Raw genomic sequence first — 26,270 nt, 5'->3', positions numbered from 1 at the left:
ACATCGAACGTAAATTCACACCTTACTCGTAGTTCTCTGCAGCAGATAAACCGTATATTTGCTCAGCATAAAATGAGATAAAGCAGATTGTTCCTGTTTTGGGGGAGGACAGAGGAGCACCGGGGGTACTGGGGAGGGAGAGGGAGAGATGGGAGGGGCGTGACAGAAGGAGGGCAGCTGGAGCGGCAAGCTACTTTGACAGTGTTGGGCTCGAATGAGAGCGGCGTGCTTGAGAGAGAGAGAGAGAGAGAGAGAAAAGAAGCAGCAGCGGGCTTACTGCAGTGCAGGTGGATCACATCCTGCTGCTCCAAGAGGAAGATTCTGAGGCACCGAGAAACACATCGGCTGTTAAACCAACAGGTTTGTTGCACTTTTCCCCCCTCACAACTAACTGCAGCTGATAGTATCCTGGTTTGTGTTCTGTGGCAGACATAATGAACACAGTGTTCCCCCACCAGCAGGGTTGTTATCTCACTGCCCTCCATTCTTATTGACTGTGCACTTGTGATGTTTCCCAGAGCTGCCAGTGCCAGGGAACTATGAGCTGCATGCCTGATTTTAAGGTTGCCATTTTTGTTTGCTGATGCATGCACTAAAGCTTGAGATTCAGTCGTGAGCTTAAAAAGTGAAAAGAGGCTGGATATTTCATTTTGGCTGCTTCAAGTGTCTAGCGTGCTAAATTAAATTGCCCTCTTCCCTCCTTGCACAGGACTTTTTTTTTCTTCTTTTTTTTTTTAACTACAGAGAAGAATAGAAAGGGAAGATGTGAATGGGCCCGAGATGGCTTTCTGTGTGCACAAGTGAGGTGCCGCCCTCTCAAGTGTCAGCATGCTCAGCCAGTGGATGCTGACTGTGTGTGTTGGTGTGTGTGTAGGGGTGGGGGGGGGGGGGGGGGGATGGTACATGTGTTTATAGTTTTCAGATGGGGGCTGGGCTTGTGCAACTGGGCCCCGTTGATAAGAGATAAGCGATTACCTGTGTTGCCCTCTTCATATAATGTATCATGTGTCAATAGTTCCAAATTTTGAAATTGCTTCCGCCCACTCGAACCCCCAATTGTGACATTAGTGATAAACAAAACTTTTGTTAATGCCTTTCGTTGTCTGTAGTTCATTGAGTTATTAGTGAGAAGGCTCCTTCTTTCTATTACTCCAAAAGGCTCATACACACAAAAAGTTCTTTTTTTTTTCTTTTTCTTTTTTTAACAGATTTAATTTATAGTTTCAACCCTGTTTGCTTGTGATGTTTTTCCTGTATGGCAAAAAAAAAATATATATTTTTTTTTTTTCTTCTTATGGGCATGGATGCATCAATTTCCCCTTGGAAGTAAAGTTCTGTGCTCAGAACATTTCCCTTCTTTGTTGTCATGGTAACACAAAGCCATGTGCATCCCCAGTCGATACAGGGTTGGGTGAGCAGTTGCTCCTCTTCAAACCTCAATTCCAATTTACAATTTACACAACGTCCCAACTTCAATGAAATTTGGGTTTTTGTATGAGATCCCACAGATAACTGGTTGAAATAAACAGGAATGTTAAAAGCTTGTGTCAGTAGATAATCTGTAAAATAGCACTATTTGTATGCCTTTCACTCTGACATGGTTTCCTGACATGTTTTCATGTTTGTTGCCCTATCTGACTTGTTTCTAAACCATAACACAGAACTCATGTCCGGAATCTGCCTACCACCTCAGTTCTAGTGAAATTTGCCACAAATCTCTCTGCAGTGCGTTTTGTCTGGCAGCCAACTGCTCCTCTCAACAGGATTGGGGAGGGACCCAAGAGATTAAGTTCCGAGTTGAGTCTTGTGCTGCAGTCGATTTTAAGATAAGAACCATTTTAGGCTGGTGTGCAGTGTTGGCACTAATGTGTGTTTCTGGCGTCATTCTTGCATGCACCTACATGTCATAAAACATTACTAATCATTAACTCAAACTGGCTGTGTTTATCTCGTAATATTCCTGTAGACTTTTGGCTCAGTAACCTCTTTGACCCACAAGAGCACCATTCCCCCCGACATTGTTTCTCTATGTGACCATCAGAAAAAAAAGGTGCATTTTTAAGAAATGCACAATTTTGAACACTGGAAATGTATCATTATCTAAAAGGACAAAGATGCGCTTACATGCGGGCTTTGACAGAAGAACTAAACACCTCTAAGCTTTCATGCAGGTTTGCACTAGGCCTCAAACTCACTGTGATCAAGTTTCTAACAGTCAAAATCACTTTGTTTTGTTATTGCTGAGGTTGTTCAGAGTTCAATTTCTGTGGCAAATTAATTTTGGTTTCCCTAACTGAAATTAAAGTGCAGTGATTTATCAAATCAAAAAATTAGTTACTTTGTAACGTAGGGTCATACTATATCAGTCATGTCTAAATATTAGGGGTGGGAATCTTTGAATCGCTCACGATTCGATTCGATTTCGATTTTTGGTTGTGCGATTCGATTCAGAATCGATTTTTGGTTGAGGGCGATTTAATTTTTTTAAATTCAAAATGATTTTAATGACTGATTTTTGCTTCAGTTGTAAATGTTCAAGGAATCGTAATGATCTACTCCAGTCTGACTTGCTAATGCTATTTAGCGCGCTACTCGCGGCACTTTTATCACTCAAAAGAATAGCTCCACGCTGCAAAAAAAACCCACAACTTTTATTGGAATAACTTGATCATGACTTTTTCCTTTTAGTCTCTAATGTGGCTACAACTTAACAGTGTATCAGACTGCGTGGAACCACACTGCCCCTAAGTGGCCAAATCGGGTACAACATGAACAGCGCTCCCAATAAAGGCACAAGGGAAGGCAGTATAAAATAATTTAAATAAAATAGATTTTGGGACATTTAAAATAGATTCTGAATCGTACTAAATGAGAATCGCAATTTTTTTGGCAGACCCATACTAAATATAAATTGAAAAGTCAGAATTATGCCACACAGGTTTTAACCTGACATAGGATTTACCATAGGGAGTCATGGTTTGTTGGTTGAAATAAAATCAACACTTCAAATAGAAACTTGGAATCAATTCTGAGTTCTTTGGAAGAGTTGTCTAAACTATGTCCTCCATGCATAGACAGGGTTTTTCCTGGCTCAAATTGAGACTGATGGGTGACTACCGATACCAGGTATCGGTATCGTGCCAATATTATTTTATTATTTATTTTAATGTATTGGTTCTCGCGGCGGTGATCTATATCATTATAGGCCGCCCTCCTGCAGCCATTTTACGATAAGGGACTACATATACTCACATACTACAAAGTTGCCATCAACGGTTGCTCCATCATCTGTTTCTTCTTCGGTACATCAAGGTTTAAAAGAAAGAAAGAAAAGAAAGCTGTTTCTTCTTTGGTTGTTGTTTCAGGTCTTTCCGGTGAACTGCTGTTGATATAGCGCCTCCATAATGGTACAATACTGCAACTGCAGTTAAAATGCGTTCCTGCCTAGCTCAATCAACACAGCTGGATCCCTGTGTTGAGCGATATCAGTGACTCAGGTTGGAGGGGGCGAGCAAATTAGGTGGAGGTGGCCGCCTCAGAATTTTGTACACAGGAAAAACTCTGCCGATATTAGATATGTTTGATGTGAAACGATCTAATAATAAGTAAATCCCACAAAGTGTTGGGGTCAGGACTGCTGGCAGGCCATTCTTCCCTCCCCTCTAATAAGTTTTGGAAGAAGTCACTGATAAAAACCTACTTTGTGGGGATGAACATTGTCATCTTGGAGGCCAGAATTCGGTCCCAGATCACGGGAATGGTTGTCTTCTGGATGTTTCTTTGCAGTGAGGTTGCCTCTACCCGATTCCAGTGATGACAGTCCGTGTTTTCCCATTGAGGAAGATGACCCCCCCCCCCACCCCCTTCCTCAACATCGCACTACCTATGGTACTCGATGGATCAATAGGCGTAGTGTTCTCTTGGGCTTCTTCACACTTTGACCCCACGATCCAATGATTTTGTGGGGCCTTCTCGGCATTAAAAATAATTTTGGTTGATGACAATTTGTAATATTCTAAAAGTCTACAGGCTTGCTGATTTGATCAGTTTTGCATTCAAATCTATATATACTGTCTTTGTTCATCTTTGGATATCCACGTACTTAACAAGTGTTTTTGGGGGAACAATTGATTAGTAAGAGGTCCTGGTTTCCAATCTCGGCTCGGTGCCTGTCTTTGTAGAATTTGCATGTCCTCCCCGTGATTTCATGGCATTTCTCCGGTACTCTGGTTAACTCACACACTCCAAAAACATGCATACTAGGTTAACCGAGGACTTGTAATTGTACAGGTGTCTATTCTGTATGTGCCCCGGGATTGTGTCCTGGACAGGCTGCAGCCCACTTTAACAGGATATGGACAGATGAGAGAGCTTGTTATTGTGATATCAATGCTACTCAAATTCTTTCCATGAGCCCAACCGTAACTTGTTGATGAAACAAACTGGAAACACAGAGGAATTGAAGCCATCTGGTCCGAATATGCTCGATTTGATGTGAATAAAGCAAGAAATGATCCAATGAGAATGAATGCCTTCATTTCTGTTTTCTCACTATGTTGTCATTTCCTGTGCAGCTGGTTCCGTCACAGAAAAACAGAACCAAGGAGATGAGAAGTCTAAACGGGCAGTCATGCCAGTGGGCTGGGCGTTCCCCACTGATGAGAAAAGTACAGTGAAGTGGATTGTCTTGTTTTTTTATAATGTGAAGCTAATGACGGCACTGAGAAAGCAGGATGATGCGGATGTGAAGCAACATTTATGTTTACTAATTGATTTGCTAATAATGCACAAAATATGGGAACGCTCTGTTGATATGAAGATTTGGGATAGAATTTTAGAATGTCAGGATTACATTGTGGTGCCCACAAGGCCACCAAAGTACCTATTAAACGTGGCGGGAACAGATGTGGTTATTTGTCCAACCTTCTTTAATAGATCTCTCTATTTGTCCTGACGAGCAGTTCCAGTTATTTATTGTTTAGCCATGAGCCTCAACAGAGCCTTCCATCAAACATGAGTCTACACTGGGTTCGCTCAGGTTCCACTTGACTTGACCCAATAAAATATACTCTTAACAGGGGTTGTTAGGTTTTCACACCTGACAGTAACCTGCTTACTAATCACTACAAACGGGGATATCTGAACACTCAGCAATAACGAAACAAAAAGTTAGCTACTGGACTCAAACATGTTCCAGTACAAAATAACCTAATTCGCTTCAAGGAAACACATTTGTAAGAACTGACAAGGGAGGAGTTGTGAAAAGCAAACCGCTCAGTAAACATGAAGTATCAGCAAATATTTAATATTAATTTAAATTCTTATTGTCATATTATTATTATAAAGCCCTCCAGTCATTCTTTGAGTGTGTAGGCAACAAACCATACGTTAAGTTAACCACGGTTAATATTAAAAGTTAAAAACAAAAAATAACCAGTATTATGCAACTTTAGAGTGGAAATTAAATGATTGAAAACTTGATTTTCAACCTGATAATCATCTCTTGCCTAATTTTGAATAACACTTAATCCACCACATTTTTTTCAATTGATATGGAAAACTTTCAAAACTCTGAAATATTCTAGTTACACATTCAGCTTGCTAAATGAATCATGTTAATAAGTGAAGGTCAAAAACACATTAAATGCTAGCATTAGCCCAAAACATCCTACCCTCAGCAAGCTAACATATTTAGCTGTTTGCATGTAAATTGTCTCCCTGCAGTTAATTACGCCCCCCTAAAGGCAATTTATAGTAATGTTGACTTAGAGCCAGTGTTTCGTTAGTTCACAGTGTGTGTGTGTGTGTCCGAGATAATTCTCTTAATGCAGTTCACCACTTCAAAGCATACATCTTGGCTTTTGTCCACGACGCTCGTCATCAACGCATCGAAAGTAGCTCATTGGGAGTCTGTTGCTTTGCTTGCCTCATGCTGCCTGGGTTCTGGCAGGTAAATGGATCAGTCTTATGGAAGTCATTAAAATTCCTTGGGAACATGTGGACACTTGTTTATTTTTCCACCCGAGCTTTGTGAGTGGCAGGCTGCCAGGATTATGCGCTGTCCTTCTTCGTCCTCAGAGGAGCGGCAGAAAGACAGGTGGGAGTCACAATGACAGTTGCAGAAGACGGATGAAAGTTGAGTATGGAGGGATGAATGCAAAAGACACCGTAAGTCTCCTCTGAATGACAGTGAAAATGAATGGAATTCCATGAGCTGGATGTGAAAAGAATGACTGTGTTGACATATGAACTTAGTTTGTTTCAGTTCTGTAAAGTACTCAAGTGCTGTCCATGTGTTTGATTTCCATTCATTTTTGGAACTCAATAACAACTAAAATAACAAACGAGGATGCTAGGTAGACTGCCACATTACAGTGTCAATCATGGACGTTCATATAGGACAGGGGTCCGTAGCTCAAGAGCCATTTGAACCAGTTTCATACGAAAAAAAAACACTGACAAATCTCAAAACCCTTTTGACATTGTTAGAAGACTATCTTCGTCTTTCGCGTGTTCGTTGTTGTTCGGGTAGAGAGAATGTTGATTTTCTGAATACAGACTGGAGATCGGTGAACAGGTCCTTCGAAGGATTTATTTTACAGAATATTCTGGACACAAGCAAGTTTACAGACAAATGGCTGCAGTCCTCTCGCAAGTGTGTAGTTACAGCGGACTAGTATTAATCCCATGAGTTCCGGCTCGATATATCTCCAAGAACTACATGAATGACATATCTTCCCAGATTGCTTCTCTTTGCCGCATCCAATATGGTCATTGTATATGTACTGTAAATATTGTCCATGGTAATACTTGCCAGTGGGAAGGTTGCAAAGTCTAAAAAGGTGCTTTCAAGACATTTCATGTGCCCCTCTTAGGACTGAGGTCTGGCGATGGGTCTGTCTAAGAGCATTCTAAAGTCACAGTGTGTGTTCCCCCTGATTGGTAAAACAGACAAGAGCTCCTCAAGGAGATATTAATGCCCAGCTTTGAAGATTTTAGCATAGTGAGCATACCATCCACCATCTATTCAGAATGTTGTGTCATAACTGAGAAAATTGGCAGATACCTTCATCTCTTTTTCTAAAAAAAAAGATATAATTGATGAGGGGTCAGATTGTAATGGCTTTACAGGGAGGGTAAAGAAAGAAAGCAGGTCATGATTTGTTGGAGCAAAGCTATGGTATCAACGTGCACAGCTGAAAAATGTATCAGACTGAATGCCGTTACTACAGATATTCCCGTCAATGTGGGCCAAAAGACAAATATTGCAGCAGCTTGCCATTATTGATGTCACTCTTTTCAAACTTCTCTGCATTTCTCTGTTGGATCATCCAAAGTGTAACTGACACCGCAATGTGGAGTCCAGAGGTGATCCTCACTTTTACTTTTCAAATGTAACAATGGTGGTTTATATTATAAATACTACACCACGATAAACTTCAACCGCATAAACATAATGTTATCTCTTTTTGTGGATATACAGTACAGTACAGTATATTTGCAAGCTGTTGTATTGGATTTTATTCAAGTATACAGGTAAAAAAAAAAATCCTGTGCGTGGTTAATGTACATGTGTGAATATTGATTTCATTTAATAGCCAAATTAATAAATAGATTAATCAAGTCCTTTTATTGTGTACATATCAGGCTCTGAGTTTAAAGAGAGAATCCCTCCTGCTTTATGGTCTTCCGTTATCTAATCCACATTTTACACTCCTTGCTCTTCTTCAGCTTACTTTTACAGAACATAAACATTGGGGGCCTTTGGTATGTTGCCATTTTATCTGATGTAGACGTGTGATGGGCGTACAGGAGTGTTGCATGACAGATTCACAAAACCTCCTGTCAGGATCACAAGCAGATAAAAGAGCAAGAGATAGAAGATGTGGTTGATGACATTTATTGTTTGTTATACTGTATATTGGGGGGGGGGGGGGGGGGGAAGCTAATGAGTACATAATGAAAAACTTTTATAGAGATCAATTTGGAGGGTCAAAATTTAGTGGTCTTTGCATGAAAATGAACTTGTAGATGATCAAGAACAATCCATTCCATTTATTTATTTATTTTTAGAGCTATTGAAGTTCAGCTGGATCTATGGTGACTAAGATGGAACCATGTCTACACTGTTAACCCGAATAAGTTAGCCGTTCTAAAAAAAAGTGAGGTAATCGGTTGCCTTAAAGCTTTGCAGAACTTGAATGGTTTGATTGCACCAGATTTTTTTGTTTTTGTTTCAGATTTGTTTGTTTTTTTAAAGTTTTTTGATACATAGTTACTTAGAAGCTTTCTGTTACAGCAACTCAATTATTCTCAGTTACTAATTTATAAATCTTATAAAACCACTGGATTAAGTTAACAGAATTCCAAACCACAAGTACACTGTGTGTCCTCACGAGAATCCCGGGAATGCTGGAGCCTATCCCAGCTGTCTTCTGAAAGTAGGCGGGGTACACCCTGAACTGGTTGCCAGCCAATCGCAGGGCACACACAGACAAATAATCTAGGGACAATTCAGTGGTCAATTAACATACCATGCATATTTGTTGGAATGTGGAAGGAAACTGGAGTACCCGGAGAAAACCCACGCAGAAACGTAGAGAACATGCAACCTCCAGCCAGGAAGGCCAGAGGGCCGGATTCAATCTCACAACCTCTGGACTAGGAGGCAGACATGTTAACCATTTGGCCACCATGCCGCCTGCTATGAGCATATGTTTATAATCTAACATAAATTATTATTATTTTATTTAAACCAGATAGGAAACTGAAAACAAATGATCATTTACAATATCAACTATAGGGCTAGAATAAAATTACAAATTAATAAGTAAAATAAATTATGAAACATCAGCTAATTTATGCTTTTAAGTTACCCCCAAAATAATAGTTCAATTTAATCAAAGCTTTTTAGTACAAATTATTCATAAAAGCATACAAAGTTACACCAACTTAAAAAAGTTGAGAAAATAGTAGTTTTCATAAAACTTTGAGTATTGTGTACTTAATCTATTTGATTATTTTGAACGTTCGGTAAAAACGATTTTGGTGAATTTGGTCGAGGCACAGGCAGACATTCAGGCATTCATTAGTTTGAAGACATCATCTATCAAACTTTCTGAATCATTGCAGAAACCAATCAATTCATTAAACACAATTCATTGAACACATTACAAAAGAGGAGTCACCAGTAGTGTTCGGTGAATACACAATACATAGTGGGCTAGTCTCCTACGGAAGCGTATTGCATTCATTTGAAAAAAAAAACCCCTCCTGTTTTTCTGACAAATTTTTGGGGGGAGCTTTGTTTTTTGAGTATTTTTTTTCATTTTCTGTTTTTCAGATTTTTTTTTCTGTTTTACTGGGGGAAAAAAATCTGTCAAAAAATATTCAGAAAAACAGGCTGAAAAAAAATATTCAGAAAAACAGGAGGAAAAAATACTCAGAAAAATAGGGGGGAAATTATTTAAAAAAAAACAGGGGAAATTTTTTTTTCCAAAAAACAGAGGTGGTGTTCTGTTTTTTGGAGTATTATTTTTTTTTTTACCTCTGAACTTCAAGTGACTTGTTGCAGACTCACTAATAGCAGAAGCAGACACTTTTCCGCATAGCTCCATATGCAATAAGATGGTCATGTTTACTTACTGGCTCTCAAAGGAATTAATGTGTATACTGTATTGTGGTTTGTTCTCTAATCTTTGAAGGGAAAACCCTTTAAAAAAATATTCAGAAGAAAACAGAAAAATAATTATTTTATGAAACAGGGGAAAAACTACTCAGAAAAACAGAGGAAAATAAAACAATTTAAAACAGAAAAAAAATTACTCTAAAAAATGGGGAAAAATATTCAATAAAACAGAAAAAATACTCCAAAAAACAAAGCTCCCCCCAAAAATTTGTCAGAAAAACAGGACTTTTTTTCCCCAAGTGAATGCAATAAACTTCCGCAGTCTCCAGCTCTTTTTATTTTTAATTCTAAAATTGGGAGAGAAAAAAAGACAATACTTCTTACACGTAAAAGTCATTTTTACAATTTCTTTGAAAACTGCAATGTTATAGCATTAACACATTCCTCTTGGAATAATAAGATAAAATGAGTATGGGCTAAAGAGAGACTGCGGGGAACCTTCCAGATCGGGTCGGGGCTATTCATAAAGATGAATTCTGAAAGCAGATGAAAAGAGTGTAAAAAAGGACATGGACAAGGTCCACTTCTCCTGCACGGTGGTCTCATCTTGTGTGGCTGCCTTCGAGGCCCAGAGAGAGATGCTGATAATTGGCCTTTTTCGGGTTCAAATGGAATGTGTACTACAATAGCATGAATGAAAACATTTCCGCAAGTATAAAGGGCTGAAGTCCTTTTCCACATCGGAGAAGAATTTCCCATCTTCGGTGAAATGCACACTCAGCGATTATCGTCAATGTTGACGATTGAATGTGCATTCAAAAGGATAACATTCGCACAGTCCTAACACACCACTAAGTTGGTGACTTCTGACACTGTCCCTTGACAGGATCTCACATCCTCACAGGAAGCTTGTCCTTCCTCCGTGCTCACTCACATATACATGCATGCTCATAAACACATGCACGGGTGAATGTTTTTAAAGTGGGAACAGGCGTTGAATATGAGCTAGACCTCCAAATAACGTGATAAGGAGACATGGATGAAAAAGCACAGACTACAGATAAGCTTAGGAAATGATAGTTAAACTATACCCCAGCCTTGACCCCCATGAACAGTCAAGAACCTCTTACTTTTGTGAAAACAAAAAATACTGTATGTTTTTGCTTGGTAAAACAACAATTCTGAATATGAGAAAATAAAACAATATCATATATTTGAGTCAACCTGGTTTGTTAAAAAATTGATCAGTTGGAACTGCAATTATGTCAGGCTGTCAGCAATTTTTTCATCTCTTGAACTGCCTTTGAAAAGGAGACCGACGGCTCTTGCCAGCCTGGGGCACTCACCTAGCTGCTAGCCACTAACGATGCTAACGATGCTAACGCTGGCAACAGGCGATCCACCTATTTTTATTCAAATTTTCAAGAATTGCGAAAACGAAACTGAATGGGAACGCCAGAAATTTGAAAAAAGGCCCAACATTTGCAAAAAAGTTTTGACGCTTGGATGGGGTGTTTTTTGAAGCGTACCGAAAAAAGGAAAATGTGCATTTTGGCGATGGAAACAGGTTTCGTGAATAAGCGACTACAAGCCCGGATATACGTTGCACGTTTTGACCGATGCTATGTCACACGCACATTTGTAGTAAAAATAAATGACGGCTGATAAAGTAAGATATGCTTGGGGAGACGTCCGTCCGTCCGTCCGTCCGTCCGGACGAAGGGGAGACGAAGAAACACAATTATTTTTATAATTAATTAAAGAAGAAAAATATGAATGCAATTTTAGATGGTTTTATTAACATCAGCTCTCAATGTAACGACACACGCATTGATGTCCATGCATTTTTTGGTAAGCTAGGGCTTAACTCATTCACTGCCATTGACGGCTATAAACGTTAACAATTCATTTGAATTATTTCTATTAGTTTAACATTTTTTTCCACTTTTGTTTACAAGAGTATGAAAACCTAGAATTTTTCATTGTACATTTAGAACAGATAGGAAATTTGCAATCAATCGCGAGTTAACTAGTGAAGTCATGCGATTAATTACAATTTTAAAAAAATAATCGCCAAACGCCCCTAATTTGTAATAATATTTTCTTTTTTTCTTTTTTTTTAATTCATTCACTTCCGTTGACGGCTTAAAACGTCAAAAATTCATTTGAACTATTTATATTTAACATTTTTTCCCCACTTTTGTTTACAAGAGTATGAAAACCTATATTTTTTTATTGTACATTTATAACAGTTATAAAATGTGTAATTAATTGTAAGTTAACTAGTGAAGTCATGCGATTAATTACAATAAAAAAAAGAACCGCCTCTTGCCCCTAATTTTTAATAATCTTTTTTAAAAGAATTTATGGCAGTGAATGAGTTAATTTGAAGTTAGCTTTCTTATCACGTGTTATCGTCATGCATAGCACCCACAGAAAAGAAATGAATAAATAAATACATTTGCCTTCTGAAAGTGGAAAAGTAGTCTTTGTTTGCCAGACTGGACGAGTGCTGTGACAAGAATGCTCAATAAATTGTTGATGAGGTGAAGAAGACTTAGAGTCTAAGGAGTCTGCATCAAAGTGCTTGACCTTCTCTGTGTCATTGACTTTCCCTCTCATTGATGGATGCTTTGTTATGATGTGTGTAACCCCCCCCCCCCCGCAAACCTTTTGGCTGACAGGGTCGGAAACACGGGGGACTCGCGCGAACACACGTGAACTCCGGATACGCCACTCTCTCTGACAGCCTGTTATTGAGCGGTCAGATGTGCTAGAAGGGGTCGAAGCACAGAGCAGGGACGGTGACTCACTGAGAAGAACGCTTGCTCTTGTTTCCCTTCCTGTCATGGTACAGACATGCTGAGATTCTCTTTCATACAAAACAAAAACTCTTCAATGTCCAATGGCCAAATTCCAGTGTGTCAAGGCCACCCTTTTGATCCACGGTGCAGCAGACATGGGTCCGAGATGCAACAGAACTTCTTTCCCACTGTGCAGCATTCAAATAATATTGCAATTTTTGTATTTGTTATCAAACTTTTTGTTATCCTTCATCATAAAGATGAGCTAATAAACCTCATGTTTATTCATAACCTCCGAGGCGAGCAATACAGTAAACTCATTATTTACTGTATTTCAGTTAAAATAAGTCAAACCTGTCAAGTGTGAGAAACACCTTTTAACTCTTTGACTGCCAGACGTTTTCAGAAACGGGATGTCGCCAGTGCCAGCCGATTTAAGCATTTTGACTGATCTTTCAAGGTCCACAGAAAATGTTGTGTTTGGACTATGGAAACACACATACTACCAAATGAAAGATTGAACTCATCTTTCATCAGAAAAAAAAGTTTGTTTCTACCTTATTCCGTTCTTCAGTAATCAACAATAGAAAATGGTTAGTTTCACCAAAATGAAAGAAACAAAAAGCGGAGAAAAAGAGCTTTTTGTGAAACGATGTTATTTCATGCACTCTAGTGAATTGTACTTCTTTTTGTCCATGAATGATGCCACAAACACCTAAATAGTGCTTTAATTCTGTAAAATGCTATCACCAACAATGAAAAAGTGTTTTTTGGTTGCAAAATACGTTTATTTCCATTCAACAGTGTAACAATTTGTCAAAACAATTTCGCAAACTATTTACAAATGTGTGCAACTGTGGTACTACTTACAATTATGTGGATGTTTCAAATACAGTTTTTCTTTTTTGTAACGCTCCCAGGCGTGCAAGGAGCCGCAGCAGGATTTGCACAACAGATTAGTTTCACTTGCGATGGCTCCTTTCGCGTGCAGACGTTACACTTTCTTGACGGCCTTTTTTTTCTGGGGAATAGCAAGTAGCAGACTGTACACACTCCTCCGATGAATATGCATTGGACTCGGGGCACTCGTCGTCGTCCGATTGAACGTCCGCCTGAGCGTGCTCGGTTGTGCTCCGCGTTTTCCGGTGTTAGCATCGCTAGCCCGTGAACCTTTATGACGTCATCATAGCCGCCGCGTCAACGCTTGCAACTTCAGCGTCAACCTCGGAGTCACCATCATCATCATCGATGATGATCATCGTCGTCATCAATGTGCTCTTTAGCGTTGGTCGATGCTTTTCGTCTTTGAAAAAAATTCCCAAGTGTGAGCTGCTTGCAACCGGTCGCCATTGTTTGCTTCCTCAGCCATCTAGCTCCGCCTCACGTCTTCTACTGCCGCGTCAATGCTTCCAACCTCGGAGTCACCATCATCATCATCGATGATGATCATCGTCGTCATCAATGTGCTCTTTAGCGTTGGTCGATGCTTTTCGTCTTTGAAAAAAACTGCTCGACCGTGAGCTGCTTGCTACCGGTTGCCATGTTTTCTTCCCTTCCCCAGCCATTGTCCCCTCTAGCTCCGCCTCACGTCTTCGACTGACGCCTACCCAATCTTGTCAAAAGAGAGTCATTGCTGCCATCTAGGGGCCAAAAATAGTCATTAGGCTAACTAGATCTGCTTGAAACTTTCACAGCAGCTGGCCAAGGCTTTCCTCCACCCGTTTAAAAAAAATAAATAAAAAGATTGGATGACGTCTTTTAACGTCATTGGCGGCCTTCCGTAGGTTTTTACTTGACGTCTTTTAACGTCCATGGCAGTCAAAGAGTTAAAGAATGTGTTTTGTGTGGGGAAAAAAATCCAGTTACAGTATAGCCTACTACTAATTTCACAATTATAGTCGATCAGAATCACTATAAGACTGCCTGTACAATGCTATTTAAATGCTTGGGAAATCCACTGTATTCTGTTTCCCCCTGCATCATCTTCATCCATTCAGTCCCAAGCTCTTTTTAAGTGCAGCGCATGTGTTTGATCTGGGTTAGATGGCCTTTAAAAGGTTAAAAGTCCAACACAGCATCTAAATTCCAAATATACTTTTAATGTGTAGATGAGAGTGTTGAAAATGTTAAGCTTCAACAAATGGCCTTGTCTTTGCTACAGAACTGCTTGGTGATTTATTCCCCCGTTTGTTCCTAGGGAGAGTAAAGTGCCTCTTTGTGGTGTTTGTGTCAAGCGTGGTCGACTTGTGTTCACGGTTTTGCTTCAAACCATGTGGAGGTTCATCGTGATACTGATGGGGCTGATTGTGACGCAACACTTCAGATGTTTGGCAAAACAGTCAGTATCTTGTGGTACTTTGATGTTGTCTTAAAAGTGAACCATTTGCAATGTCAGACTCCTATTTGCGGTCCCCACTTTCTTTGTGTCAGTGTCTACACTTCTTGGCCTTTTTCCCGCTCGGGTGGGGTCATCGCTTGCTTGGGCTGTTTGTTTGCCCATCGCCATGGAAACCGGTGAGTGTGACTGTGAGCGAGTGGCCCCTTGTGCGAATGTGTGCGCGCTAGCATGATTAGACCGCAGTTGTACTTCACGAATAATGACCTCACTTAGACACAGACCCCAAAATATCAAATCTGTCTTCTGCCTCATGTTGTGTAATGGATAGTCCCGGAACACCAGCCAGCACTTTGGCCCCCTCAACGGTGTGTGTGCTTGTGCTTGTGTATGAAAGAGAGAGATGGGGAGAGCTGGACCCGAGATCAGTGCATTGCTTTTTGACAGCAGCAACTAAGCATAACTGATTTAGAATTTAATTTCCTAATAGTTCAATGCTTGGTTCATTGGGGGTTGGGGGGGGGTGAGATACCAGGAAAGGGAAGAAAAGGGTAAATAGAGTTCATGAGCTGACAATGGACTTCAGTGTTCATTTGGCAGCATTGTACTCACTCTTCATTGACAAAAAAAATGAGTCCTACCCTTAAGTTGCAAATCTCTTTCACTGAAAAAATTTGGAACACAGCCAGCCCTCTTGTTTGCGTACTTACTGGCAATGACCTTTATGTGAAAAATCAAGATGCTTCTCCGGTAAAGTGGTGGTGAAATAACACGTACAACACACCTGAAACCTCTCACGTCGAATACCAAATTCAATTTGTACAATTCAAAATTAGAAAAACTATGATGTATTGCGTCATGTGAGATGTCACCATACATTACGTCATCTTAATTTAGCTTCTTTTTTTTTAACGCTAACCCGGAGACAAATGAAATAGGGGAACTCACATTCAAAGCAAATTTTGTACACACCCTTCAATAATTGTAGCACTGCTGCTGGTACGTCGATAGATGGGCTGGGTCAGTTGTAGAATTTGGAACTAAACAGAAATTCTACTGCCTACTGAAAACAATAATGAGTTAGTGCATGTGCACCACTCATGTGTGAAACAGGAAAGTGTTTAAAAAAAAACATCAGGGATACTTTAAGAGCAGAACAGTGGAGTCTATGTAAAAGGCTCAACATCTTCTGAAAGTCTCTTTAAAGCAGACGTTGATGTCAACAGGAGCTTTGAAGGAAGTCAAATAACTCACACAAGAGCTAATTTAGCACTCAGCTCCTCATTATGTTGCGTATCCATGGAGCTGCAATGATCGTTCGGCTATTCACTCGGTGCCCGGTCGTAAAGCTAGCGTCTGTGTGTGCGTATACACTAGGAAATCAAAGGAATACATTGCTTTTGTATAGTTGGTGTTTTACCATCCATACATGTTGGTCTTCATCAGATTTTCTAATTAGTGTTTGTGTGTCACTTACGTAAGATCTCACTCTGCTTCATCTGTCCTTCCTTCCTTTGGTCTCTTGAGGTCTCCCTGATTTGGTGGAATTTGGATGTTTCTGGGGTTGGTGAAGGACTCGGTGGGTGGTGGGTGGTGTCTGGTCGGTGCTGGATTTGACTTTACTTTCTTTTCTTTAGTCCTTCCTCAGGTCTCCTGACGGCCTCACGGCTCTGGCTGGGTTCTGAAGTGTTCGGTTTAGGTGAACGGTATGGGATTTTTTAATAGGTTTTAGGTGAACTAATGAATATGCACATGCACATACACTTACTCACCCACATGCAAAATAAAAATTAATTAAAAAATATATATATAAAAAAAAATATATATATATATATAAAAAAGAGAGAGAGCAATGATGATGACATAAAATTACCGAATGAACAATACTGAGCTCCCCAGGAAAAAAAAAGAAAAGATAATTTTGTTCGTAACAAATCTGGTACACCCTTTTCCCGTCAACATGCAATATGAAGTTTTTACAGAATTTGCCTTTTAACAAAGCCAAGACTTGTCATATTGATGAATTTCGTGTAACTGAAGGAATAATTCGGACCAGTGTCAGCACACATACTGTACTTCAAAGAATGCACAAGCGTTCATCAAGTTTGAGGCATTGCAGGACAATTTCATGGCAGTGTGGCTGGCGGCTTTGAGCTGCAAAAAATAAAAGGAGGCGTCGTCTTCCTTTCGATGCTTTGATTCAAACAACAAGCGCTCATGGAACGTGAACATATGATTCACAGTTCGTTACCCTCTCATGTCAACGTCTTTTCCAAAGCGTCCTCCACATGGATTTGATTAACTTTGAAAATGTCACATCTGCTTTGACCATCTATGGCGACATTAAATATATATACAGTATTTATATGAGCCATCTCACAGTGACATAATTATAGCATGCTAATTATAGCATGCAGTACTTCATTTTGGATCTGGCACTTAAAAGGAGAAACAATTGGCAGCAAATTTAATGTGTTGCATCTTTAGTCTTGCATAGTTCATAAATGAGCAAATGCAGTGTAAGCAGTTGTGTTATTACTGCTCAGCAATCTGTCAGTTGAGTTCAACTTGACCTAGAGTAACACATCTGATGATGACCAGGCGGAGGCTTCCCGTCGTCACTTCCGCAGCTCATTAAATCACAATCAATGGAGGAAATGAAGCAATAACAATGACCTCTTTGCAGATCCAAACACGCACGGTGCTTCATCGCTTGTCCTCTGCTGTCAGAATATGAGCCGCAAGGCCAAGGTGGACCCCCCCCCCCCCCTACCCCCCACGAAATGTTTTAGTGCACCCTCCTTGTCTTTGCTCGCTCTGCTTTGCTAGCAGCCCAGACTGTAATATTGTCCACTGCAATTGTCCCCGGAAGTGAACGTTACTACGTCTCATTGGATTAAATATGATCATCCACTAAATGCCTCCTTAGCCCTCAAAAATGGATTAGTGGCGATCCACGGGAGTAGAAAGGCGGTTAAGAACCGGATAAATGACTAGAGTGACAGCTTTTCAGTTAATGTGGGTGTGCGCGTAGTGTGTATTTGGATATGTCATAAATGGGCCTTTTCAACCCTCCAGGCTTCAAAGTTATCAGGGCTACGACCCACATGGCTCCACCCTTTGCCAGATGAGTCATAAAGGTTGATAAGAGAGTCTGCAAACCTGCTGCTATTTATCTTGTTTACATAAAATGGAACACTTCTGCATATTTTGTCATTCCTGTGTAAGTGAAAATACACTTTGTGAAGAAATAGACAAGCCCTTTTTCTCTCTGCTATTTTATTCCAAAAGATCCTTTCTGCCAATTTCCCACGAAGCCTCCGCGCCAGTATGTCTTTTTTTGTCCTTTGAGAGTAAAAATGCAGCTGTGCCAGTCATGTTTTTACATTCCTGCAAATGGATGCCAGCATGCATTTAACCTTGCGCCTGTGCTGGCTTTTGTTTTTGTCCGCATCTTATCAGAGGGGTCACGGAGGGGGTGACTGACATCACCGCAGTATGGGATTACTTAGGAGTGAAGGAGTGGACAGATGATTCATTAACTAAACTTTTCTAAAAGTTTGCAGAGAGGAGTAAGCATTATACTGCCGGCATTTAGTTTGACTGTCAACTGTGATTTAGTCTAAGTCGACGTGAAGCAGCGATTTTGGTCGCCTCCGGTCTGTGATTAGCTATCTGGAGGAGACAGACGGACAGTTATCATCAGTGAGTCATGAATGTCACCGTCTCCCTCCTGTTGTAGTTGTCCTGGTGTTCTCTGCTTACGTCAGTCAAATGGGAGCCATGTGAGACCTTTTATGTTGAACAACAAACTGACTGGTAGATTCCCAAAGATTGGGGATTGCCGACAAATTATTACAAACACTTTTATCAGATGCTCTATTAAAGTAAAAATAAATAAATATCTTGCATCCCTACGGAAGTCATGACCAGCCTGCTAGCTGCTTAAAATAAAACTATCCACCCTTCTTTCATCAAAATAAGATAAGAAGCTTAAAAGAAGCAAAAAGAAGGATCATTGGTTGCATACCGATAGTGTGTAAATTCACATTCTACCATTTTTTAAACAAAATTACAGAGCCTGGTGATGTCATCATTACTGATGAGCTGGAAAATGTTTCCCATCTGTTCAGTAATTTAAGGACTAACACAATGTAATGTTTGAGTAGTTGAAATATGGTTAGACGTACTTGAGCAGGTCAACTCCCACACATCTTTTTTCCATCTGTTGAATGTGCTGCTTGGCCCTAATGCAAGTAGACTGTAATGAAAGTTTAAAATAAATGAAACCATTTACGCATTTATCTTTACTATTTATCTTGATGTGCAGTAAAAAAAAAAAAGAAAAAAAAAAGGTAGTTTCTTGGTTTTTGTATTTTGTTCAATTGTTTTTGTGCATTCCTACCTTATTTTAGAACCAACACCCTTTCCACAATACCTTTTTATGGACCCACAACTTGTTATTTCCACTTTACACTCTCCATCAAGAGTTTCATGCTGCTTTTAGCACAGCCAAGACTGCTACATACGTTAAAATAAATAAATAAATAAAAAGAGTTCAAACAGGCTTCAGATGTGGCTAAAGCCTGCTGTTTTTATTTTAAGTAAAAGTTATGACTCAAAACAGTGGAAATGAGGGAGATGGAATGGCTGGCCATAGTCCATGAACAGCAGGTGCTATAAAACATTCAAACAATTGCTGGTTCCACACAGAGAGAGAGAGAGAGAGAGAGAGAGAGAGAGAGAGAGAGAGAGAGAGAGAGAGAGAGAGAGAGAGAGAGAGAGAGAGAGAGAGAGAGAGAGATTGCTATTATTTTTCATTTCATTGAATTGTTATCATTTCGATCAGATTATTGAACAAGAGTAAATACAGTGTAAACTCTAAGGTCAAACACAATCCGTTTCATGCTGGTTGGTTCTAATTATACGGCCATGGGGGCTTTCAACTTGAGGTTCCACAGTTCACAAATGACGATTCATCCTTAAAGGTTAGCGTTTAGCACAACCTGTTTACAACTAGCACTGTTAACTGTTCACTGAAAGGAAAGAACAACAATTGCGCCAATTGAATATCAACATAGTAGCGGTCTACTTTAGCATAAATGCTTGAACATGTGATTGCAGTTTTACTGACAAGTGCTCTATCCTGATCTGAAGTACAATAACTCCTACTTTGCCACTCTACTTGGTAACATGAATTATTTCCTGTGCACTGCTCTACAGTCTGTCACCATTGTGTTAAAGTGAGTTATAGTTTCACTTTAAAATATACACATCTATTCCAACCTGTCAATCAATGTCCCCCTTTTTTAACATGTAATATGATACATACTACATACATGTTCGGTCTTTGTTCAACATCTTGCTTAACATGAGTTGGAACAGCTGGTTTGAGAGATTAGTATGCTGGATCACATTTTTCAAACCTATTTGACATTCTGATAGACGACGGAGCTGGATTATTGGCAATGTTTCACCCTGGCAGGTTTATGGCATCAGAGCAGGTGGACCGATACTGAGGATACTTACTTCTCAAGATAGCTAAGCAGATCCTCACTGACAGTTTAACAGTTAAATGATAGCCATTAGTTGTATATTTATCACCAAACAAATCTCTTCCTTAAACCTTTGGCACAAAAACCTGCTTCTCATCCGCAGTGAAATGAAAGTTGAAATGTTAACACATGTATCGTGCCAAAATAAAACAACGAATACCGAGCCAGTTAAATACATTTGAAATGAATAATGTATTAAACTGTACATTAATTATTCATTGAAGTATTGAATTATTGAATGACTTTTTTTATGGACTGTTTAACGCTGCAGCACACCCGCAACCTGTGAGGATAAGCAGTACAGAAAATGGATGGCTGGATAAATAACTTGAAAAGGGAATATGTCAAAGTCACCCATCAAAGAGGAGGTGTGCGGGATTAATAATCCAATCATATGGTTTCATTGTGCAACATTCTTAAACTTGAAACACTTAATGTGGTAAACCGATGACCTGTGGTAAACGATGTAATGCTTTGTTTAGGCAACTGTTCTTTTTGATAAATTTTGACCATGCAGTGGTATAAATTCACAATATACCTAAATATGGTTATCATGTGTGGTTCCCTATGGCTAAATATGATAACTAATATACAGTGGAACCTCGATTCAACGCGCTATATGAGGGAAGGTGTCGTCCGTTAGAGACGATTGACATCAAAGTACTTTTTTGTTGGCCTAAAAACACCCTGTACAGCACAAAAAATATTGTTTTGTACTTTTGAAAACTGCTTGAAAAGTTTTCAAGTTTATCTAAAAACTTGTTTTTTGGGGGGAAGATAATGGTTAGCACCTTTTTTCCATCTCTGTTACAATCGTATTCCATAAATAAGAACTTAAAGAAAAAGAAAAACAACTGTGTGCTGTACCAAAAATAGCATGTTCAAGACACGTGTACACGGCTAACGCCTCAGTAGAAAACAACGAGTTGATACGAAACGCACCAAAGCTGAGTTGCGTGCTTACGGTGATGCAAAGCTAATGAGCATCCTTTACATGACCTTTGATGGGACGGTCGCCCCTTGCTAACATGGCCACCACATATGTCCAGAGATGGGAAATCCAGGTCCAGAAAGTAAAAACTCTGCGGCTCTGCCACAGTTTGGCTAAACGAGGTCATTACAAGAAGCACCTGTGGCTAAAGCCAAACTCTGGCAGGGTTTTCTGGTTTTCCCATTTCTGTATATGTCCATGTATTGCTTTTGATGGGAACATCGCCAACATGGCCGCCCATATTGACACGTTTTAGCCTCCTCGAGTCTACTGTAGATCAGTTTATCTATGACTACGTTTACTGCGAATATTGGCAATAATTGGGTTTTAAAAGGCCACGTAAACACGCGCAATAAGCCGAATATGCTTTTATTCGGGTTTTTAGAAACCCCTTGGGTTAACCCTTTCATAACCGGAATACGGATTCATACAAACGGAATCGGAATACCTAGAATTAACGGGGCATTGCTTTCCGTTGTGTGCATGCTAACAACCTCTTCTTTCTTTCTCAACTTTCTTCTTTCAAGGAATCTTGGTCTTTGTTGTAACGACTTTGTATGCGCGGCGCCGTCCAAAACGGACCTCGCTTAAATACATTGATTTCTCCGCGGCGTTTTCACGTTATATTGTGCCTCTATGGCGAAAATGCCACAGTTTGTGACACGTTAACTATTCATGTGAGACAGACGCGACATAGACGACACACACTTTATCCAAACAAAGTAAGATCCGTGCTTCTGGCGTGTACCGACAAGAACTGCACTTCGGGAGCGAGTAGGAAACCGAGTACTTTATTTAGCGTGGTGAGTGACATGAATATAATGTATTTTATTTACCGTTTAAAGTTAGAAGCAGAAATGACGTCTATTTCTGCCACGATGGTGTCCGTCCTTCACCCCCTTACATCGGGTTATTTCAAACGCCATATATACGGAGGGGAACTCTGTTAACTTGCGCATGTAAGCGTGTTATTCCGATTGGTCCAGAAACCCGAATTCTGACCATAACCCGAATATTGCCTGCATGTAAACGTAGTTATTGATGTGATAACATGTGTCCAATCTCACTGTTCGTGTTTACTGGCATTTTGGTGAAATGCGGTCAGTTCTTTATTTTATTTTGTTTTCTTGAGAGCTCGGTATTGTTCATTCGGTAATTTTACCGATTTGACATCATCATCATTGCTCTATTTAAAAAAATAATAATAATAATTTAATTTTTTATTTTGTATGTGCGTGTGTATGTGTGTGTGCATGTGTGTGTGCGTGTGAGTGTGTACTCATTAGTTCACCTAAAACCTATTAAAAATTCCATACCGTTCACCTAAGCCGAATACTTCAGAATCCAGCTTGAGTCGTGAGATTGTCAGGAGACCCGAAGAAGGATCAAAGAAAAGAAAGAAAAGTGAAATCCAGCACCGACCAGACATCACCTACTACCTACTGGGTTACCGCGGTCAGTTCTAAAAATACAAGAAAAAACAGCTACTTGAGATGGGGCATTTTGAGTAGACTGGACTTCTGTCTGTTGAATCCGGAGTTCGTTGTTTACAGGTTCGCCAAATCGAGGTTCCACTGTATTAGAAACAGTTGTCGGTGTGAGATGTTACAATTCTTCAATCTTCACTACAGCAAACTATAACCAAATAATTAACAAATTGTTCAACATTCATTTAACTGTTTGAAAGTATAAGAAAGGGCCTGCTTAAAGTCGAATTGAGTGTAAAAATTAGGTATTCACAATTACTAGCGTTTTTGGGGTAACAATCTAAATCAGCTGCTGTGTGGCAAACCCTGATGCTGACCTGGGATGTGACCTAGCATCATTGCATTCTAATGTTTCTCTTTCAAAATTACAAGCACAATTGTTATACTTCGCCCCAGGGGCCATTTGAGTTTAATGACTTTTTGTAAACAAACAACTTTATCAAATCAGTCCAGTACAGCAGGTTGCGTGGCCTGCGGCCAGACGGCGTAATAATCCTCGACCTCTAAGTATAGTTGCCCGGAGACGGTTGTGGGCTCTGTGAGGTTGTGTGAATGAGAGATGTAAAGAGAGCGAGTATTGTGGAATGTGGAAGAGTGTCTAGGTTTTGAATTGATCAAAGAAACTGAGAGAAGGGGGGGAAAGAGCAGAGAGGGCGAACGAGAGAGGAGGCGGCGGCCAGGGTGGAGCAGGAAGGGTGATTATTGTGGGAGCCTGCTTCTGATTGGTCGACGTGTTTGTGTCTGCATGTGCGTGTGTGTGAGAGCCACTGGGCGGGGGATTAAGCCTGCATCACGTGGTCGCTTTAGCTTCTTTTACACACATACCCATTTGCAGAGTGCACGCACACACATCAACTGATCCTCTCACATATAGAGTCACAGCTGTTGATACTTCTCTCTCCGATGAACAGCGAAAGAAGCCCGGCAGGAAGCTGAAGCATTTTGCTCGATTGTGACTCTACCAGGAGAGCAGCATGGAGGATCTAGATTGACAAGTGCACTGATTTGTTTTTAACGATCGCTTCCTGGTCTTCCCCTTGGTTCATATCCTGTGATTCCTCTCACTTTCTCTCTTGCTCTTCTTGCTGTGGGAGTTTCTGGCAGATTTCAGACAGCAAGTCAGAGAGGACAAAAAGAGACATGTGCTTTTCTTTTTGTTTTGCCACCTACCACCACTGCCGCTTCTCTCCCATTCACTGAGCAAGGAGGAAGTCAAAGGTTGGTTGGGCTTGTATATTTACACCTGCTTTTGCCTTTCCCAGTATGCTGTCCTCAAACTGTCTGCTAGAGTTGATCTTACCCCGCCACATTGTAGTTCAACCAAGCTTGAAGGTGTCTTGTGTTTTGTTGCACCACAGCTGCGAATCCCAGTCATTTCATCCCTGTGACTGATTTTCAATTGAAGGGGAATTCCACGCTAGTACGGTTGCTTGGGCTCACGGTGCTGCACTATAAACACACATGGTGCTAACTGCAGTGAGTGTGAGCGCCAGAGGAGATTAGCGCTACTTATTATCTCATGAGTGGAGTCTTTATGTGAAAGGCGACACGGACGAGCTACCTTTGGGCTCGCATCATTTTCTGAAATACAAATAAACGACTCCGAAAGGCGCGCTTGTTGCGCACGGAAAACCCTTTGCCCAAAATGAAAAACAGACCCGCATGCTGTGCGTGGTTTTCAGCTGCTCAGGTTTTTGGCTCGCACGCTGTCCTCCGGTTTCACTGCTAGGTCTGTCAAACTAGCGTGCTTAATCGTGGAAACACGCCCCCTCCTGCGTTTGTGTGTGTGTGTGTGTATGTGTGTAAATCTATGTGTGGATTCTGCATGCGTGGATATAATTAGCTAGCATAGAAATTCTTTCCTGGTATTGTTACTGTTGGGTTTGTAACGTAACCCTCAAGGCTGTCTATATTTAGAGGTGGCAGCCAGTAGATACACAAGCGGTCACACTTTGGTGTGTCCCCCAAGCATGAAAGAGGTATGTAGGTGGGTGTTTGTCGGTGACCCTAGTCACGACTGGAATGACACTCAGAGGAGCAACGGCCTCCACCAAGGCAGTGACAGTCCTATTTTAGCTCAGCATCAAATTTTAAACCTTAAGGCATAACCACCTACTGTTGTATTTAATGTTGTCATATTAACTCGCCTTTCTGTGTGGACTCCACCATCCACATCTGTGCCAAAATAAAAAAAAATAAAAATCTTGAAACTGCACTTCCAGATCCGCACAAAATTGTAAGTTTCTCGTCCCCTCACAAATGTTTGTGCAAGTAATCTGGTGTTGAAGTAGTTCTTGATGTGACATAATTCTCCCACATATCAACTAACCAACACCTTCCAAGATGTGATGGATTGTTCCATGACGGAAGGTTTCCAAGATTTCACAATATGTAGCCTATTTACTTAACCCTATTGACGGTTGGCAAATATAGGCACTAGCAGGTTCTCTTTCCAGCTAGTGTTCTTAATGTCCCGTCCTGATAACAACATAAGTGATAAAAATCTAAATAAATTCCAAGCGCATTCACCATTGCTGTGTCACTGTGACTTTTGAAGATACATAAATGGACATAATTGCTGTTGGTGTGACATAACTTTGGACGGTGCAGTATTACAGTCAGGTCCATAAATATTGGGACATTGACACAATTCTCAGAATTTTGGCTGGAATGAAATGAACGAGATGTACTCTAAGTGCAGATTGTCAACTGTATTTTGAGACTATTTCTTTTTTATATCCAAGTCAAGTCAAGGTTTTTAAGTGGCCAAAAGTAATGGGACAAATAAAAAGTCAAAAAACAAAGGTTCTCTTATTGGATTTCGTCCCTGGTGATGCTCTGTTAGGCCTTTACTGCAAGTGTCTTCAGTTCCTGTTTGTTCTTCGGGCATTTCCATTCATTTTTGTCGTCAGAAAGTCAAGTCAATTCAGGTCAAGGGATTGACTTGGCCATTGTATAACATTCCACATATTAAAAACCCATTTGGTTGCTTTCAAGGTACGCTCTGGTCATTGTCCATCTGCACTGTGAAGCACCACCCAATGAGTTCTGAAGCATTTGGCCGAGTAGATAATATTGTCCCAAATACTTCAGAATTCATCCTGCTGCTTTTGTCAACAGTCAAATCCCTAATAAATACAGTACAAGAAAACCAGTTTAATTGGCAGCCGCACATGCTCGCCTGTCACATGCTTTACCTGTTACTTAAAACCGTTGTAATTCCAACACTGTTCATCTCATTTGGACATACATAACCCATAACCTACCCTCAAATTAAAGCTGAACGTTTGAAGCTAAAGCACATCTTGTTCATTTTATTTCAAATCAATTGGGCTGGTTTTAGAGCCCCCACCCCCTTAAAGAGAGAGAGAGCATTGTTTCAACGTCCCAACATTTGTGGACCTAAAAGTATACTCATCTGTCGACTGTCATTACTTTGCTGCCGAGTACGTGGGCGCTTGCTGTACGTG

General features: G+C 40.3%; 1 protein-coding gene across 3 annotated transcripts in view; it reads left to right on the top strand.

Moving 5' to 3' along the window:
* The first annotated feature begins 200 nt into the window (after positions 1-200).
* add3a (adducin 3 (gamma) a) overlaps positions 201-26,270 on the top strand; it is a 62,934-nt gene continuing 36,864 nt past the window's right edge. For 2 of the 3 annotated variants that reach the window (XM_077570451.1, XM_077570448.1), the window contains exon 1: positions 201-360. The gene's annotated coding sequence lies outside the window, so the exon portion shown is untranslated. Of the gene's footprint in view, positions 361-23,630; positions 24,019-26,270 lie in introns of those variants that run through there. The other variant, XM_077570449.1, reaches the window with a different exon arrangement.

Source organism: Vanacampus margaritifer, chromosome 7 (assembly GCF_051991255.1).
Source record: "Vanacampus margaritifer isolate UIUO_Vmar chromosome 7, RoL_Vmar_1.0, whole genome shotgun sequence".
NCBI lineage: Eukaryota > Metazoa > Chordata > Actinopteri > Syngnathiformes > Syngnathidae > Vanacampus > Vanacampus margaritifer.
The sequence above is the reverse complement of the archived record's forward strand: the minus strand, read 5'-3'. Positions and strand labels throughout refer to the sequence as shown.